The sequence below is a fragment of the Notamacropus eugenii genome, chromosome 1 (genome assembly GCF_028372415.1).
Source record: "Notamacropus eugenii isolate mMacEug1 chromosome 1, mMacEug1.pri_v2, whole genome shotgun sequence".
Taxonomy (NCBI): Eukaryota; Metazoa; Chordata; class Mammalia; order Diprotodontia; family Macropodidae; genus Notamacropus; species Notamacropus eugenii.
The window spans coordinates 412183753-412202314 of NC_092872.1; the positions used below are offsets into that span (position 1 = coordinate 412183753).

The 18562-nt window shown below is 36.6% G+C and overlaps 1 pseudogene; it reads left to right on the forward strand.

The window, feature by feature from the left end:
* The first annotated feature begins 4025 nt into the window (after positions 1 to 4025).
* On the forward strand, positions 4026 to 5207 carry LOC140526346 (acidic leucine-rich nuclear phosphoprotein 32 family member B-like; annotated as a pseudogene).
* The last annotated feature ends 13355 nt before the right edge of the window (positions 5208 to 18562 follow it).

An 18562-nucleotide genomic window follows, 5' to 3' on the forward strand; every position in this document is an offset into this window, starting at 1 on the left:
CTGAGGCTCCTTCATTTTAGAAGTCCGACCCTGCTGCTGGGACATACTAAACAGACACTCTTCACTAAAGTATACATCATTTACTTATGTGCTGAGAAGTTGTCAGGTTGATGATTCAGTTGTTTACTTTACACCATCTAAGAATGTCAGATTCCCCCTGAAATCCTGTTTGCCCTAAGGATCTATCCTGACATCTCTTTCTAAGACTAATAACCAAATCCCACTCCCACCTTCCTGATAACAGATATCTAGAAGTTCTAGATGTATGGAGAGCCTAGAGCAGGAGACAGCCTAGCACATCACTCTTCATCCCCAGGTCCAAAGTGACTCATCTGGGATGAAAGAAGAGATAAAAGAGCTCTCATACCCCAGCAAGTGGTAACTCCTGCCTCCTCATACCCAGTCATAACTTCCCCTTTTGATTGAAGTGGGATGGGCAAGGATGTAGATTAGACTGATGACAGGTAGGGAAGAAGGCATTGAGATAACATGCTGGTCTAAAGGCTCTGGCTGGGCCTTTGGACAATGCCTCATGATTCTTCAAAGTTTCAAGAAACAAAGAGCATTGGATTTGGAGGCAGGTCACCTGTGTTCAAATCCTTATTCTAGTGGTTACTGCCTTGGACAAGTCACTTATCCCCTTTGGGCTTTGCTTCTCATCTGAAAAACTGAACCAGTTATATAACTAACAGTAGGATCTCAGGTCAAAGGGTATGGATATTTTAATAATTATTTTAACACAATTCCAAATTGTTTTACAGAATAATACCTCTATTATTCAGCAACAGTCCACCAGAATACTCATTTTTCCACCACCCCTCTAGGGTTGACTATTTGGATTCTTTTGTCAGTGATTCCAAATTTGCTGGTTGTAAGGTAAAATCTCAGAGTTGTTTTGACTTGCATTTCTCTTATTTATGATTTAGAAATTCCCTCGTGTGATTGTTAATATTCTTCAAACCTTCTGAGAGAAGAATTTTTATTCATATTCTCTTTGCAAAGCAGTATTATGGGATTTAGAGATGGAGAGAATGATCCTACCTTTCTGGAAGATTCACAGGGTAGAACAGTTGTCTTTGATTTTCTGGTTTAAGGAGACATTTCAGGTATCTTTCAGAATTAGAGAGCTATACCTGGGCCAGGTGTTTGTGATCCAGAGTAAATTGAATTTCTGAAGTGCAAAGGCATTATATGTTCTTTCTGTTGTTCCCCTCAGGCATAAGGGATTAATTGTGTTATTTTAGCAAGCTCCCTGCCTTCCTGGCCACTAGCCCAGGGGCTTAGTAGATGCTTCTTATGGTTGCCTCTCCCTGAAGAAAAGGTTTCCCTTATCTCTTACCAGAGCATTGAGTCCTCATAAGAGCAAAACCCTCAGGGCACATTTCTGAGGGCAACCACAAGGACCTGACTGTGTAATTTAATGAGGGCATTGGGAGAACACTTGTTCTATCTTGGTTGGCTATGACAAAAGCTTGAGGGAATATGAATCCTAACTTTTCTCAAGTTTAGAGACAAGTATCACGTAGATTCCTTGTTGTTCTGAATATCTCTATCTTGATGCCTGTAATAGCAATTTAAGTGGAAAGATCTTTATCATACATTAATAGGCCCATGTGACCTGTTTAAATCATCTGGAAGAGTAAGACGCATGTGATGGAAGGAGCTTGCTGAACAGGTGGAACAGGAATGGTGGAGCAGAACTGGGAGGAAGTAAGTGAGGACAGTCAAGGCAGAGAGAGAGAAGGAAAAAGGCAGGCAGGCACAGCATGGCTCAAGCTCATGAGTGTTTGCTTGTGAGAAGGTCTCAGAAGAGGGAGGAAGATTTGGGAATGACTTTGCCCCTGCAGTGATCAAGTTTATTAACTTTGGCTACCATGACAGATTTAGCTTTCTGGTTCTGGAATTTGGCATTCTGGTTTCTATATAAATGTTTTTCTTCTGCCTTCCATATGGAGAGTCTTTTATACTTTATGATTGGAACTATGCCAGCATATTTGCAGTCACCACTAGTGCTGTGAACATTGCCTTGGTGATATATTTGGCATCAAGTATAAAAATCTCTCTTTGGAGGCAGAAAGGATTTAAATGAAGAAATTAATATCCAACATTGGGATGATTTAATGTATTCTTCACTAGCAATGGAATGGGCTAAAAACCCTGGACCCTGTGAAATATAGGAAGTGAAGTTACAGGAGGGGGAACCTAGAGATTTGGAAACGTGTTTGCAAGGAATTCCAATAAGACCAGGAAAGGAGCTGGCAGGGGTAAGTAGGAGAGGCTTGATTTTATTAATAGGTTACTATATTATGTGTAAAAACAGAGATGAGCTGCTTAAGGAAAAAATTCAGATGGAAAAAGAGTTAGTTAGTTTGCATGGGAATTCTAAGCCTTCAGTTCTCATTTTAAAGGGTAGGCTTGGGGGGTCTGAGGTGAAAGAAATGACTGTTCATTTAGCTCAGAAGAAGCTGACAAAAAGAAGGTTGACAAAAGAAATGTGCATTATAACCTTTATACCTTGTTGTCACAGAGACAACTGCCAGGGGAGGGCATGGGAGAAAAACATAAAGAAGTCAGGGAAATTAATTGAAATAATGTTAGATGGAAAAGTTTCTCAGACAGAAGTACGCCCAATAGTGAGGCAGAAACAGGTGAACCAAGGACATAACAGTATGGTTAGGGAAGTAATTGAGAATTTTAATGAGTAGCAGGTCACAGATATTTTGAGTTATTTCACCCAAAGGATGAGAGAATTGTTAATAGCTTGGATGGTAAGAATCAGGGATGAAGGAGCCAGGCAAATATCTGTAAATGGCAGGAAAATGAGTAAAACAAAACAAAACCAACAAAAAACAAACAAACAAGCAAAAACCCTGATTATAGGAAGTGAATATGGTGGTAAAGAAGATCAAAACACAAACTCAGAAGAAAACAATAAAGTCAATATTGCTACAGCCAAAGCCTCAAAGAAAAATGTTCATCAATCTCAGACCAAGTGTTCCTGCAAGAGATCAAAAAGGATTTTAAAAATCAAATAAGAGAAGTAGAGTAAAAATTGAAAAAAAAAACTGAGTAATGCAAGAAGATCATGAAAAAAGAGTTAATAGCTTGGTAAAGAAGGCACACAAAAATTATTGGAAAAAAAATCTGAAAAAACAGAATAGGCCAAATGTAAAAGAACCACAAAAATTCACCAAAGAGAACACCTTAAAAAGCAGAATTGACCAAATAGAAAAAGTGGCATGAAATTTCACTGAAAAACAGAATTCCTGGGGAAGAATTCTGGGAAAATAATGGAACAGGTCAGAAAATTCTAAGCTCTCCAGATTTCCCCCACAAACAAGACAAAATAACACACAAGCATGAATAAAAAGTGGCAAAAACAAATGAGAATTGGGACCAAACAGTCATCTTCCCAGGACAACCAGAAGAGAATGGAAAAAAAATATCCTAAGATTGAAATTTGGTCCCCATGAAGTGTAAATACTTGCAGCTAGTTCTGCTGAAACAGCAAGTGGCAAGCCATGGGGATAGCTGGGTTGGGAAGTAGTCTCAGCCCCAGTCCAAGGAACTTTAACCTCCCAGTGTGGGGAGTCAGGTGTGTGAGCAGCAGAAGATTGAGAGAACCTCTGTTGATAAGGATACCACACCTAGCTCTGCTGGTGACATGTAGCCCCATGCAAGAAGAAAATAGCATATACCCCATGAGTACAGAAATTGGGGTAGGGACATTGCTGATTGTGAACACTTACAAGAAGGTGGAGTCTTTGCTTTCAGTTACAGGATAGAAGGGATAACTGAAGGAGGATCTAAGGCCAAAGGTATCATCCCTCATACCCCAGGACTAGAGGTGATTACAAAAAATAAGTTGTTACAAACGTAAAGGAGAAAGAATCCAACCATAGAAAGTTACTATGGGAATAGAAAAAACCATGGTTGATCTTCAGAGGAGGACACTGATGTAAAAAAAAAGCCTCACCCCCTTTGTGTGCCTTTGGCACCTTCCTGGTGGTCTCCCTAGCAGCAGCGGTTCTCGGGGCTCTCGGGGCTTGCTGGTTGGGCTGGGCTCAGGCTGCGGGGCCATGGACATCAAGAGGTGGGTTACACTGGAGCTGCAGAACAGGAAGCCAGGGGAGGTGAAGGATCTAGACTTGGATAACTGTTTCTCAGATGATGGGAAGACTGGGGGCCTGTCTTCAGAATTTGAAAACCTTGAGCTCCTCAGCATGGTCAATATCAACCTTGTGTCTTTGGCCAACCTACCTAAGCTTCCCCGACTTCAAAAGTTGTAGCTCAGTGATAACCATCTCTCTGGAGGCCTGGAGGTCCTAGCAGAACAAACACCCAGCCTGGTCCAACTAAACCTGAGTGGGAATAAAATCAAAGACATCAACACACTCAAGTACCTGAAAAAGCTGCTGAATCTGAAGAGCCTGGACCACTTCAAATGCGATGTGACCATGTTGATGAGCTACCAGGAGAGTGTGTCTGCGCTCTTGCTCACCTACCTCGATGGCTATGATGCCAATGACAAGGAAGCTTCAGACTCTGACCCTGAGGCTGAGGGCCTGGATAGCATTTGTGGGGAGAATGGGGAAGTGATAGGTGAAGAAGAGGAGGAGCATGAGGAGGAAGAGGTGGAGGATGAGGAGGAAGAGAAACTTGATGAGGATGTAATTGATGAGGAGGAGGAGGATGAAGATGTTGATGGAGAAGAAGATGAGGAGGAGGACAAGAAGTAGGAGGACAAGGAAGAGGATGGGGTGGAAGATGAGGAGGATGAGGAGGATGAAAATGATGATGGAGAGGAGGATGAAGAGGAAGAGGGAGAAGAACCGCAGTATGGAGAGAAAAGGAAACTAAGCTGCAGATGATGAGGGGGAGGACAGCAAGGAGGATGAGGAGGACTGAGCCAGCTACCCTGCCCTCAGTGAGTAGTGGGTTGTGGATGGACTCTGCCAGCTTGCCCTGGGCACTGCTTGGCCAGGGGATTCAGTGACCAAAGGTTCTCTTCATTTTCAGGGGTGTTTCGTGCAACAATTTGTTGGAATTCTTTCTAAATCCTTGTTTCCAAAAAAAATGTGTCCCATGCCCTGTCTGGGCCCTGAAGGGGCAGGGGCTCTGGCACTTTCTCAGGATAAACCTTGCAGCCTCCTCCCTCTTCCCTCTTATTGGTCTTTTTAAATAAATAAAAACTGGAATTAAAAAAAAAAAAAGCCTCTCCTCTTCCAAAGAGTAATGTCAGTGGTCATCTGCCCAAAAAGAATTCATATAACTTAAAAAAGACTTTACAAATCAAATGAAGGAGATTGAGGAATTTTTTAAAAAGAACAATCCAAGAAAAATGAGATTATGAAAAGAAAACCAGCCCATTACAAAAGGAGATCCAGACTCTTAAGAAGGAAAATGACTCCTTGAAAATTTTGGGCATGGTAAAATCAGTGACATTGTAAGAGACCAAGAAATAACAAAACAAAATATAAAGGATGAACAAATAGAAGAGAATGCGAAACAGTTCGTAAGAAGAAAAACTGATCTGGAGAATTAATCAAGAAAAGAAAAATATAAGAATAATTGGACTACGTGAAAGCTATAATACAAAAAGAATCTTAGTACAATAACACAAGAAATAATTAAAGAAAATTATATTGAAGTATTGGAACAAGAGAGAAAAGTGGAAATATAAAAATCCACTGAACCACCTGAAAGAGATCCTATGAGGAAACCTATAGAAATACATCCAGATTCTGAAAACCCCAGCTCAAGGGTAAAATGTGTGAGCAACAGGAAAAAAACAATTTAAATATGTTGATGCTACAATTAGGATCACACAGTACCTAGCAGCAAAGAAATTAAAGGACCACAGGTCTCGGAACACAACTTATTGAAGAGCAAAAGAACTGGAGCTATGTCAGAAAATACCATGCCTAGCAAAACTAAATATAATCCTCAATAGAAAGAAAGTGGACATCTAATGAAATGTTAGTCTTTCAGTATTTTGTTAAAAAAACACAAACAAACCTGAACTTAATGGAAGATTCAGCTTAAAAGAGTCAAGAGATACATAAGGTAGATTTCAAAGACTAATTACAAGAGACTCAATAAGGACACGCTGTTTACCTTTTATATGAGGAAATATAAAATGTATGTCAAAAATTGTCCTTAGTAATTGGGAGATCTGTAAGAAACCTTGGGGAAGACCTGAATATGATATAATTTCAAAAAATAAAATTTTGTAGGAACAGGTAAAAAGAGTAATTATCTTATACAAATGAGAAGCAAGAGGAAGAACTGACACAGAGGAATTAGATGGGGGAGAAGGGGTAGTAGTTCTAGAATCCTCTGTTTTTTGGAAAATAACATGTGAGGGATTTATTCCTAATTATCAAGGTCAAATAAACAAGCAGCCAAAGTCCACTGATTAGTATTTGGGTCCTTCCTCAAGGTCAATCAAGGATTGTTTCTTCTGCTAGACTGAGGTCAATCTTTGCAGGTTTCACGGGAGTGATACAACTGGGTCATCTTTCTCATCAACTTTGATGTTCAACCATACAGCAGGATTTGGAGAAATGCATCGCAAGGGCTGGGGACTGGGTGTCTTCTTGTAGTTGCAGATCCACACATAGTCCCCGGCCCCCAAAAGTGTACTAATGCCTCCAAAGGCAGATTTTTTTGTCAAGATTACCTCCCTCCAGACTTGAGAAAGAAAATGTTGTTGGACCTTGATTCCTCCCCTGTAAAATGAGAGTGTTGGACTTAGTGGCCTTTGAGGTTCTTTTCATCTCCAGCACAGCAGACTTCCCCTTCCCCAGGAAATTAAGATGAATCTTTTTTTCTTGTAATGTGTAACAATTCCTTTTACCCAAGAGTAGATTCAAATAATTTCTGAGTTGTCAGCTCTAAGTTCCATGCATTTTTTTCCTGGCTGTTTCCCATGCTTGGAGTGCTGTTCCTCCTCCTCTCTGCCTCCTAGTTTCCCTGGCTTTCTCTAAGTCCCTGCAAAAATCCCATCTTCTATAGGAAGACCTTAACAACAACCCTTCTTAATACCAGTCTGAAAACCTACTTTCATTGGGAATTAGTTTAAGAGGGAACAATACATTAATATCTAGAAGGGTATAAGAGTCTTTTAAATTCAGAAAGAAATAAAAAGCTCACAGAATAGGGAGGGGTGAGAGGATAAGGAGGAATTTTTAGAGGGGAGGGTGAGGGAATAGGATGAGGAGTCTTAAAGAATGGTATTTAGATTAATGAAAATGAGAGGACAAAGGAGGTATCCTTAAAAGAGGGCAGGTTAAGTTATGGGAGAGCCAAGTAATGAGTAGAAGTAAAGTAGAGGAGTCTTGAGGGACAGGAAATAAAAGATATGCACAAATATAAAATAAAGATAAGAAGTAGAATTTGTTAGGGAAAAGAGAACAGGGGTGGTATTCATGATCTTGGACAAAGTTAAGGCTAAAATAGATTTAATCAAAAGAGGAAAAAAGGAACCTACGCTATGTGTCTGACATGTTCATCAATATGGCTTTGGATTATTTAAAATAACTAGACAGTCTGGGGTTGGAATATTGCTGTAGTACAGGAAATGAAGAGGTTTTGGATTTGGAAAAACATAGATTCAGATGTATGAAGAGAGAATTTATCTACTTTCAGAGAAACAGGACAAGTAAGTATAGTATGGTCTTTCATAGATGCATATGAATATATATGTCTACATATGAGTATGATTATAGATATCTAAATATATGTATGTGTATGTAAATGTATGTATGTGTATATATGTATTCATATAACTTTGCATGTGTGTATATAAATATGTACATATGTATGTATAAATATAATGTATATATGAATATATCCGTGTTTAACTGTAGCTTTCTTTGGAGTGTTAAAAACGTGAATGTTGAAAACTATCTTTACAAGTAATTGGAAAAAATAAAATATTATTAAGTGAAGAAAGTGAACAGTGGAAAGCAAAAAAAAAAGCTTTACAAAGAAGTAAAGACGGACAGTTCTTAACACAATGTGTAATATTTATTGTAAAGGCTTTCTTGAAATGGAAGTTTATTGCTGCATATTTTGAATCCTCTCTTACATTCTGCTGTGCCCATGGCAATGCTTCCCCCCTTTTCTTATTGTGTTTTTAAGTTTTAGTACTTAAGTTTATTTAAAAAATGATAAACAGAACTTCTTAAAAAGTAGAATTTGCCAAATGGAAAAGGAAGTCCAAAAGCTTCCTGAAGAAAAAAAAATTCTTTAAAAATTATAATTGGGCGAGTGGAAGTCAATGACTCCATGAGATATCAAGAAACAATGAAACAACTTTTTTAAAAGGAAAAATAGAAGAAAATGCGAAATATTTCACTGGCAAAACAACTGACTTGGAAAATAGATACAGGAGAGATAATTAAAGAATTATTATACAACCTGGAAGACTTGATTTAAAAAACAAAAAGGCCAGACATATTTTTTTTGAAAAAATATCAAGTAAATCTGCACCAATTTTCTAGAATCAAAGGGTAAAACAGAAATTGAAAGTATTCTCCAGTCACCTCCTGATAGAGATTCCAAAATGAAAACTCCTGGGAGGTGTAGCCAAATTCCTCAAGTAGAAAATATTGTGAGCAGCCAAAAAAAAAACCAAATTCAAATATTTTGCCACAATCAGAATTAAGTAAGATTCAACAGCTTCTACAGTAAAAGATTGGAGGACGTGGGATATGATATTCTGGAGAGCAAAGGAACTAAAATTACAACCAAGAATTGCCTACACAGAAAACCTGAATAAAGCAAAATAGAAAAATTTCAAGCATCCCTGATGAAAAGACCAGAATTAAATCAATAATGCGACTTTACTCAAGAGAAGCATCAGAAGGTAAAAAGGAAAGAGAAATCATAAAGGTTCAATAACGTTAAGCTCTTTATATTTATACATGGGAAGATGATACTTGTAATTCCTAAGAACTTTCTCAGTATTAAGGCAATTAGAAGCAGTTCATTCAGAGGACATGAGTGTGAGTTTACTATGATGAGATATCTAAAAAAAATAGAATTAAAGGGGGAGAAGGAGGAAGGAAGAAGTAGAATGGAGCAAATTATTTACATAAAAGAGGTAAGAAAGAGCTTCATGGCAAAGCTCCTAATGTTAATTCCATTCCATCCATGAACTTTTAGTTACTATATTTAGCCATAAGAGAAAGCAATATGAACAACAAAGGGCAGAAAGCACTTTTTTCACGCCAGTATATAGAACAAAGGGGACTGTACAATGATTTACTGAGAGTGTGCTACATTATATGTTTCTACTATCATCAGTTATATAAGGAGAAAACTCAAGTAGGTCCTCATTGAAAAGCAAAAAGTTTAAAGGGGCATATCTTTACTTCTTAGATTATCAGGAATAATAAAGCAATTGTAAAGAATAAAAGAACATTATTCAAAGAGAAAACAAAGAAGAAATAAAGAAATACTGAATAACCCAAGATATTATGTCAGAAAGAATGTGACAGAGAAAGAAGGAAAAAAATTACTACATGATATTTAAAACTAATTAATAGACATACTGCTTTCAATAGTGAAGCAAGTTGGAATACCTCTGTAATAAGTAGTTTCTTTATTTAAAATTCTAAGCAATGATGATTGCAACTCACAGGCATGATCAAAAGAGAGATCATTCCATAATGGTAAGAGGGAAAAAAGAAAAGCAATGGTGGTTGGGAACCCCTTGATGAGGAATAGTAAAGGTTTTATATGTTGATCTGAAATCAGTAATCCACTGTCTTCTGGGGACATATGTACAAGACATGACAATGATCTTACCAATACTTATTTAATAATAAAAGCATTTCATTTGTCCAGGGGTACTGAGGCAACCTTCATCTTCTTCCTCAACTCTTTCCCCCCTCTTCTTTATTATATTATTTATTATCTTTATTACATTGGCTCCACTATTCTGGATCAACCAATTTATTCTAGACTGGGCTTTAATGACAAGAATTAGGTTCCATTTTCTCAAATATTTCAGTTCATTCAGTCCCAACTTCAATGTCATGAGAAAAATTTACTTAAAGCTTAGATTTTGGCACATGTTGAAGATCTCCCATAAAGGAGAGGGTAACAATGAATTCAGTGCGTAATATTATTTAGGCATGGAATTTGGATCTACACCTGAAGGGGTATAAAACCATGCAGACCCTTTGACCTAACAATACCACTACTATGTCTGTATCACAAAGAGATAAAAAACAAAAAGGGGAAGAACTTACATATGTAAAAATATTTGTAGCAGCTCTATGGTGGCAAAGAATTGGAAACTGAAAGGATGCTAATCAGCTGGGGAATGGCTGAACAAGTTGTGGTATATGATTGTGATGAAATACTATTGTGCTATAAGAAATGATGAGCAATATCATTTCAGGCAAGGAGATGGACATTCAATGAAATAAGGGATTTCCAGACCTTCCTGATGAAACGGTCAGAGCTCAATAAAAATCTCAGTCTTCAAACACACGTCTCAAGAGAGGCATAGAAAGGTAAACAGGGGGGAAAAAACTTGTTATTCAATATGGGCAAACTGTTTACTTCCCTATAACAGAAGATGATATTTGTTAATCTTGAAAATTGTACATTTATTATATGCTTTCAGAAAAACCTGGAAAGAAAGACTCTTAACAAATTCTAGAGCAGCAGAAGCCACAGAACAATGAAGTGGAGAGATTTTCAACCTGAAAAGCCAATGGGAAAGGTTTGTCCCACCTAGGACAACAGCAGCTCCCATAGCAGCCCACATCCATTGTTGGATCATAAAATGCCTGGGGAAACTGAGCTACTGATCCATACTTCAATGGATCAATTATGATCAGTTACTAGAAAAGTCGAGCATATCATTTCAGGCAAGGAGATGGACATTTCAATGAAATAAGGGATTTCCAGACCTTCCTGATGAAATGATCAGAGCTCAATAAAAATCTCAATCTTCAAACACAGGTCTCAAGAGAGGCATAGAAAGGTAAACAGGAGGGAAAAACTTGTTATTCAATATGGGCAAACTGTTTACTTCCCTATAACAGAAGATCATACTTGTTAATCTTAGAATTATACATTTATTATGATATATAAAAGGGATACATGTATAGATAGAGGGAACGAGTATAAGTTAAATGATGTGACGATAAAACTGTGATTTAAGGGTGCAAAGGGATTGCGATGGGAGATGTGAAAAGGAGGAGGCAGAAAAAGGTAAATTACATCACAGGAAGACGCACAAAATTATATTACAGTAGAGGAAACGAGGGGAGGGAGATGAGCATTGTTTGAGATTTACTCTCATCTGATTTGGTTCAAGGAGGGAACAACAAACTCAATTAAGTACAGAAATATACAACTAGCTCTATAGGTAGCAGGAGGGGAAGGGGCAAAGAAAAGGGAGGGGATGTTAAAAGGCAAACAAGAAGTAGCAAAGGAAAAGGGAGTAAAAGGGAGGGGGGCTGAAAGAAGGGAGGGAAGACTGAGGGAGGCAGTGATCAAAAATCTGTTGTGGAGGGGAAGGGAGAAGGGAGAACTAAAAGCATAAATGGGGAGAAAGGGGATGGAGAGAAAGACACAGATAGTAATCATACCTGTGAATGGGAAAGGGATGCACCCTCCTATAATATGTTGTTTACAAGAAACACACATGAAACAGGAGCATACACACAGGGTAAAGGTAAAAGGTTGGAGTAGAATATATTGTGCTTCAGCTGATGTAAAAAAAGCAGGGGTAGCAATTCTTATCTCGGCAAAGCAAAAGCAGAAATAGATCTAATTAAAAGAGATAAGGAAGAGTTGATGGCCAAGGTAGGGTGCAGTTGACAAGATCAGGATGGACCTTTGGGGAAACTGTTCTTTGAGACTGTGCTCATTATTATCCATAATGGCTCTCCATGCCCCCCTGGTTGTTGCTGTCTCTGAGAGACAAACAAGAGAATTACAGAAAACAAGGGATGTGTAAAATAGATGCCCTCTAGGCTAACAGTCTTAAGACAATAAGACTGATCAAATCAAAAGGACAGGAGACCAGCAGAATATCATGTAGACTTGCAGTTTCTGTCTATATATACCCTGACCCTCAGATCAATAAATGGAGTTGGTCTATCTTCTCCCACCTCCGGTGTCTTTCTTCTTTACCACATCACTGAGCAGTGTGGGGACGCAGGCCGTCCACTACAAGGAAGGAAACTATATCCTCCTAAAAGGCACCATAGACAATGAAGCAATTTTATTACTGACCATATATGCACCAAGTGGTATGGCATCCAAATTCTTAGAGAAGCAATTGAGGAAGTTACAGGAAGAAAGAGACAGCAAAACTATATGAATGGGGGACCTCAACCTCCCCCTCTCTGAACTTGATAAATCTAACCTCAAAATAAACAAGAAAGACATTAAAGAGGTGAATAGAACTCTGAATAAGGTAGATACGATAACTCTCTGGAGAAAATTGAATGGGGAAAGAAAGAAATATACATTTTTCTCAGTAATACATGGCACATATACAAAAATAGACCATGTACTAGGACATAAAAACCTCACAATCCAGTGTAGAAAGGCAGACATAGTCAATGAATCCTTCTCAGACCATAATGCAATAAAAATTATATGTAATCAAATGTCAAGGATAGATAAACCATAAATTATTTAGAAACTAAATAATCTAATCCTAAAGAAAGAGGGGTTAAACAACAAATGATATAAACAATCAACAACTTCATTCAAGAGAATGACAATAATGAGACAACCTACCAAAACCTATGAGATACAGCAAAAGCAGTTCTTAGAGGAAGTTTTATATCTTTGAATGCATACATGAATAAAATAGAGAAAGAGGAGATCAATGAATTGAAAATGCAGCTGAAAAAGCTGGAAAAAGAGCAAATGGAAAATCCCCAAATAAATATCAAATTAGAAATACTGAAAACCAAAGGAGAATTTAATAAAATTGTAATTAAGAAATATATTGAAATAATAAATAAAACTTAGAGTTGGTTTTATGAAAAAAAAACAATAAAATTTATAAACCTTTGGTCAATTTGATTAAAGAAAAGAAAGAAAAAAACCAAATTACCCATATCAAAAGTGAAAAGGGTCAACTAATATCCAAGGAGGAGGAAGTTAAAACAATAATTAGAAATTCCTTTGCCAACTGTGTGCCCATAAATTCGGCAATCTAAATGAGGATGATTATTTTTTAAAAATGCAAGTTGCCCATATTAATAGAAGAAGAAGTTGAATACTTAAATAACCCCATCTAAGAAAATGAAGTTGAACAAGCTATCAAGGAAACAGTCTCCAGGGCCAAATGGATTTACAAGTGAATTCTACCAAACATTTAAAGAACAGTTAATTCCAATACGATATAGACTATTTGGGAAAATTGGGGAAGAAGGCATCCTATCACTTTCTTTTTATAATACAAATCTGGTTTTGATACCAAAACCAGGAAAAGCCAAAACAGAGAAAGAAAATAATAAACCAATTTATTTCATGAATATAGATGCAGAAATTTTAAATAAGATATTAGCAAAAAGAATACAGCAACTTACCATGGGAATAATACATTATGATCAGGTAGAATTTCATTAGGAAAACTATTAGCATTATTGATCATATCCACAACAAAGGTAACAGAAAGCGTATGACTATCTCAAAAGACACAGAAAAAAACTTTTGACAAAATATAATATCCATTCCTATTGAAAACACTGGAGAGCCTAGGAATAAATTGAAATTTCCATAAAATAATTAGCAGTATCTACCTAAAACCACCAGCAAGCATTATAGGAAATGGGTATAAGCTAGATGCATTTCTAGTATGATCAGGGGTGAAACAAGTATGTCCATTATCACCACTGTAATTCAATATAGTACTAGAAACGTTAGCTGTAGCGAGAAGAGAAGAAAAAAATGAAGGAATTAGAATAGGCAAAGAAAAACAAAGTTATCACTCTTTGCAGATGATATGACGATATGCTTAGAGAATCCCAGAGAATCAAATAAAAAACTACTTGAAATAATAAACAACTTTGGCAAAGTTGCAGGTTACAAAATAAATCCACATAAATTATCTGCACTTTTATATATTACTAACAAAGCACAACAGCAAGGGATAGAAAGAGAAATCCTATTGAGAGGCACGATTGAAACTATAAAATATCTGGTAGTCTACCTGCCAAAACAAGCTCAGGGAATATACGAACACAATTAAAAAAACACTTCCTGCACAAATAAAGTCAGATCTAAGTAAGTCGAAAAACATCAGTTGCTCCTGGGTAGGCAGAGCCAATATAATTAAAATGACAATTCTATCCTAATTTATTTATTTATTCAGTACCATACCAATAAATCTACCAGATAATTATTTTCCAGAACTAGAAAAAATAATATAAAAATTCATCTGGAATAACAAATGGTCCAGAATATCAAGGGAGCTAATAAAAAGAAATGCTAGGGTAGGGTGGTCTAGGCTTACCAGATCTCAAATTGTATTTCAAAGCAGGAATCATCAAAGACACTTACTGGTAAGAAACAGAAGAATAGACCAGTGAAATAAGTTAGGCACTCAAGACACAGTAGTCAATGAATATAACAATCTACTGCTTGATTAACATGAGAACCCAAGCTTCTGGGATAACAACTCACTGTTTGACAAAAATTGCTGGGAAAACTGGATTACAGTGTGGCAGAAACTGGCCATAGATCAATACCTGACAATGTGGACAAGAATAATGTCCAAATGGATACATGATCTCTGTATAATGATAGATACTATAAACAAATTAGGGGAGCAAGTAATAGTGTATTTGTCAGATGTTGGAGAATAGAGAAATTTTTGACTAAACAAGAGACAGAGAACTTTATGAAGTGTGAAATGAATAATATTGATTACATTAAATTGAAAAGGTTTTGCACAAACAAATGCAATGAAACCATGATTAGAAGGGAAGCACAAAACTGAGAAAGAATTTTTGCGACTAGTGTCTGTGATAAAGGCCTCATTTCTAAAATGTATAGATAACTGAGTCAAATATACAAAAATATAAGTCATCCCCCAACTGATAAATGGTCAGAGGATATGAACAGGCAGTTTTCAGAGAAAGAAATCAAAGCTATCCATAGTCATATGAAAAAATGCTGTAAATCACTGTTGATTAGAGAGATGCAAATCAAAACAACTCTGAGATACCACATCACACCTATCAGATTGGCTAACATGACAAAACAGAAAGATGACAAATGTTGGAGAAGATGTGGGAGAGTTGGAACATTAATTCACTGTTGGTGGAACTGTGAGCTGATCCAACCATTCTGGAGAGCTATTTGGAACTATGCCCAAAGGGCTACAAAAATGTGCATACCCTTTCATCCAGCAATATCACTTCTAGGGCTGTATCCCTAAGAGATCATAAAAATTGAAAAGGGTCCCATATGTACACAAATATTTATAGTAGCACTTTTTGTGGTGGCAAAAAACTGGAAATCAAAGGGATGCCCATCAACTGAGGAATGGTTGAATGAATTGTGGTATATGAATTTAATGGAATACTATTGTGCTATAAGAAATGATAAGCAGAAAGACTTCAGGCAAGCCTAGAAAGACTTATATGGCCTGATGCACAGCAAAAGGAGCAAAACCAGGAGAACTTTGTGCACAGCAATAACCACATTGTGTGAGGATTTTTTCTGGTAGACTTAGAACTTCATTGCAATGCAAGGACTTAAAAAATTCCCAATGGTCTCTTACGGCAAAATGCCTTCCACATCCAGAGAAAGAACTATGGAATTCAATCACAGAATGTAGAAGATCATTTTCTTTTGTATTACATTTTGGTTTATTTTAGGATTTCTCTAATTCATTTTAATTCTTTTTTTGCAACATGACTAAGGTGAAAATGTATTTAATAGGTATGCATGTGTAGAAACTACATAAAATTGTATGCCATCTCAGGGAGAGATGGGAAGGGGGGGGTGAGGGAGGGGAGGGAGGGGAAAAAAATCTAAGCTATATGGAAGTGATTGTAGAACACTGAAAACAAATAAAATAATAAAAAAAAAAAACCTGGCTCTCTTGTGCAGACTTTCATGTCACTCTTAGTCAGAATCTTCCTTCAATATTATATTCTAAAATTGAGTGCCTAAACCAGGTAGAGTACCAGAAGAAACTCAGATGAAAAAACATATAAAAATTCCCCAGTGAGGTCACCAAATATACATGTTCAAAGAAATTAAGTAAAAAGTAATAAAAAGTAAGAGAAATCAAAAAAATCAAATGAAACTGAAGAATGCAAAAAGGAAAGAAAATCACAGGAGGAATCAAGGTAAAACTAAAAAATAAGGAAGAAATCATGAAGAAAATAGAGACAGAAAGAGAAAAATCTGAGACTATTGAACCAATCAGTAATAGTCACATTATAGCACTGAATAGATTTCTAGCCAGAACAGACTGACTGGAGAAAGATACAAGTACTAAAAGTCACTGAATTTTCCCAAGAATTAAAAAATATAGAATAATAAATTATAAGCCTGGATGAAACAATCTCAGAATTTCTGACCCCTCAGAAATTTTAGAAAAACTAAAAATGTGAAATCATCAAAGAAAACATTCTTGGCCTAGTGAAAACACAAAATGATGTACAAAGAAAGAATCTACAGGACCTCAACAGGAAAAATGAAAGATTTAATATTTCTAAATACATTATCTTTAAATTTTAACATTACAAGGATGAAGAAAAATGATCTCAAGCTGCTAGGTGACAGAAATGATCTACTGAGGAGTAACAAATAAAAAATCCAAAGGAAAGCAGATTTCTCAACAAGAACAAGAAAAATTATCAGCAAAATTGGAAGACAAAGTGAGGATTCTGGGAAGATGGTAGAGCAAGTCAGAAAATTCCATACTCTCAACATTTTCTCCAAGGGGAGATAAAATAGCACCTTGGGATGAACAAAGTGCAGGTAACAACAAACAAGAATAGGGGCACAACCAGGACCTTCCTGGGACAATTTGAGATTAGAAGCAAAATCCCAATACAAGCTGGATCTCTGTGAAGTATAAACATCTCCAGGCTAGGGTCCAAGTTAAGAACAAGCTGCAAGCTGCTTAATTATACAACAAGCAGCAAGCCCTGAGGTTAGGTGATTTGAGAGGCTACCTCAGACCCAGTTACAGGAACTTTTACTCCCAGGATGGTGAGGAGAGTTTGACGTTTGAGTCTAAGATGGAGGCAATCTTTGCTGATAAGGACCACAGACCCAGATGTTCTGCAAGAGTAGTCAGGGGTAATAAGGACCCAGCACACACCTGATGAGTGCAGAAACTGTGGGCCAGAAATCCCTAGCTGTGAGAACTTACAAGAACTTCAAAGTTTGGTTTTGGTTCCAGGCTAGAAGGGAGAACTGAAGTTCTGGGGAAAGAGGCACCATCTCCCCCACCATACAGCTACAGGTAGTTACAAAAATTAAGAGATTACCACCAAAAAATACATAGGCAAAGGAGAAAGAATCCAAGCATAGAAGACTTTCTTCAGAGGAGAACATTGAAGCAAAGAAACCCCCAAAGAGTAACATCAAATGGTCACCTACCCAAAAAGAATTCACAAAGACTTTCAAAATGAAAAGACAAAGTTGGAGCAAAAGCTTAAGAAAAGCAAAGAATTATCCAAGAAAAGCAAGAAGAATATGAAAGAAAAGTTAACCAACTAGAATAGGAGATCCATAATTGTAAGGAAGAAAATGACACCTTGAAAATTAGAATTGAGCAAGATGAACAGAAGCCAATCAAATCATAAGAGATCAAGAAATAATTAACCAAAATATGAATAATGAAAAATAGAAGAGAAAGTGAAACATCTTATAAGAAAAATAAGATATTTGGAGAACAAATCAAGAAGAGAAGACAAAATTCATCAGACTAACTGAAAAGTATGATCAAAAGGAGAATCTTGATACAATAATACAGAAAAGAATTTTAGAAAATCATGCTAAAGCATTAGAACAAGGCAGGAAAGTAGAAATAGAAAAAATCCATTGATCACCACTTAGAAAAGCTCTGATGAGGAAAACTCATAGGAATATCATGATCTAATTCCAAAACTCCCAACTCAATGACAAAATATTAAAATGATCAATATTAAAACAATTTAACTATGATGGTGACACAATTAGAATTACAGAAGACCTAGCAGTGGAGACCTTAAAGGAACACACATCTTGAAACACTATATATCAAAGAGCAAATGTACTAGGGCTCTGGTTCAAAATATCATATCCAGAAAAATTAAGCATAACCCTGAATGAAAAAAAAGGTAGACATTTGATAAACTGTGAAACTTTCAAGATTTTAATTCAAAAAAACTTCATATAAAATTTGACATACAAGAGCCAAGAGAAATATAAGGTACATACTAAAGACTGATTATAAGGGATTCTTAAAGACAAACTTTACTTTTTATATATGTAAAATGTATGTCTAAGATTCTTATTAATAATTGGATAGTTCATAAGAAAGGTGGAGGTAAACCTGAGTATGATA